Raw genomic sequence first — 2,529 nt, forward strand, 5'->3', positions numbered from 1 at the left:
AGAGACTGTGATTGATTTATTGTTGGCTACTGGGCCTGGAGAAAAGCCCAGTTTGGAGGGGAGGGAGAAATTGCATAACGTGACAAAATGTGTTAATGACCCACTTTCAGAATCGTTGTGGAGTGTGTGGAAAGATGTTTGGACACGCTGACTGACAGTGCTCCACAAGGGCAAAGCTCAAGAGAGTCAAGTAATTTAGTGTCCCGTTGATTCTAATGTTGTTTTTCAATCTGATATAAGATATATTTCATCAAACAATTTAAGTCACAGATGTTTTGTGGTAGGTAGGTAGTGTAAGCTCCATTAGGAACCAGAATTACTCAGTGTGGGAAAAATTTGATAGTGCTGTACAGTGACTGGCATTTTATCTGTACTTTTCAGTTTAAACCCTCATCAAAATGGGTATTTTTCTGACTTATATTTCATTTCCTGGAGGCCAGGGGAAGCGAACATGGAGGAATTCAAATTACTTGTCTGTGAAGGGTTGGCTTCAGTTTAGAAATATAGTCTTTCTCTGAAGTGATAGAGAGCTGAAATATTGTGTCAAGGAAGTCACTGTTAAAACCCCAAAACTCAGCCCCAATTCTCCATTGAGCTCCAGGCTTCTCAAATGTCTTTCAGTCATTTTGGCCCAGTGTTAGAACAGAAGGTGCAGAGGGGAGAGAAAATGGGAATTGGGAATTGGGAAAAACACCCTCTGCTCCTCACTCATCTTCAGACCAGAAAGTTAAAGCCAAATCTCATCCATTCCCTTCTTGTGACCTTGTCTCACAGCTTTGGATGCTGCTTTCTCTGGAGTGAGGCCACCAAGCTCTGATTTGTGGTTCTGGAGTGTTCACTGCAGGTACCTGGGCACTGGGGAGCACAGGACTGGCACAGGATGTCACACTGTCACTGCTGAGGGTTCTTTGATACCAGGATCTGTATTTCTATCTCTACTCTTTTATAAAATGGGGAATCACATCAGCTAGACCCAAATTTGGATGTATGTGATTTCAGCCACAGGGTGTTTGTGCTGTAACCAGTGGTTAACAGCTCAAAGTGCCTCTATCCTAAATCTGCACTTCTGTTCTAACACAAGTGGGGCTGCAGCAGCATTTTCAGTCCTGGGGCTCTCCATGGAGAGCACAGGCCTTGTAAACAGGGTGGTGCCGGTCCCATTTCCCTCTGCATTAGCTCACAGGGTCATAAAGGATTTGTGTCATAAGTTTGGGAGGTGAGAGGCTCTGCATGTGGTTCTACAGTAGCTGAGATCATCTGGGGAGCTAAATCCAGTAGTTTGATGGAGGCCAGGGGAGCGCTCCCAGAGCAGCCTCAGGCAGAGCGCTCGGGTCAGAGCGGCTCCGTTCCCCTCCTGCAGGAATTGGTGACCTACAGGAAGTGTTGCAGGACTGACTTGTTTTCCCAAGGTTTCCTTGGCAAGTGGGATGTCATTCAGTGACTGAAGCATTGAGAGAATGGGAAATGTTTGGGATCTCAAGATATGAAGAAAGAAGTTGGTTTCATGCAGTTACAAGAAGCTGTAGGAAGGCTTTGGTGCAGAGGCTTTTTTTTTAGTGTCTACATTTTTACTTGTATTTTGACCATTTTGGACCCAAATGTGCATGTTTTACCACAAAGGGAATTACACTGAGGAAGAGACATGGGCTACAGCTTCTGAGAAGGAAGGGAGATGTGTGGTGGTAGAAAAGGACCCCTGTGCTGGTGCTTGTGGTTCAGTGGTGCCACTTGGGCTGAGTGGGCAGAACCCTGTGAGCAGCCTTGGCCACCAGTGCCCTTCCTGCATGGATGAGGAGAGCACCTTAAATACTGCAGGGGGGATTATGGGGAGTTTAGGCACTGATGGCAACATGCAAGGCAACTGCAGAGTTTGGCAGGGGCACAGTTGTTATCGGGGCCCGTTTATTGCCTGAGTGAAAAACACTTTCCTAACAAAACGTGGAAATCCGGCGTCTTGGAGGATTTGCACTTCCTTGGGAGAGACAACGGCGCTTTCTTCGAGATCTAACGGGCTTTGGGAGGTGGCCAGGGTATTATCATCTGATTTTGGTGCCAGAAGCTTTCCTCCTATGACTAGGAAAGGAATTTAGGAAAGGAAACACAAAGGATGATGTTGTCACAGGAGTGAGCCTCTGAACAACTACTGATTTTTAAACTGGAATTTATAGTCTCCTTGAGGCCAAAACTTTGCCTTTCCTACTCAGGACAAGTCTCCCACTGAAGCCAATTAACTCTATTGGAGTCTTGCCTAGGAAAAATTTTGGACTGCAGTCATCCAACCTAATTGCAAGAACTGTTGTTCTAAGTTGATGTGAAACTGGGATCTTAGAGGAAGAACAAAAGGTAGATAAATACACTCAGGTATAAAACTTTGAGGGAAATTTTGGGTGAGTACAGAAGAATATGGAAGAAAGTAACTTCTTATCCTGAAGGTGAAGTCTGGGCACAGTAAGCAACTAACATTACAGGAGGGGGGGTGGAAGGCAGGCAGGCCATGGAGGGCCCTTTCCAGGGATTACTGTCATGGAC

The sequence above is a fragment of the Melozone crissalis genome, unplaced genomic scaffold (assembly GCF_028551555.1).
Source record: "Melozone crissalis strain CALT ecotype California unplaced genomic scaffold, PUWL_Pcris_2 ptg000014l_1, whole genome shotgun sequence".
Classification (NCBI taxonomy): domain Eukaryota; kingdom Metazoa; phylum Chordata; class Aves; order Passeriformes; family Passerellidae; genus Melozone; species Melozone crissalis.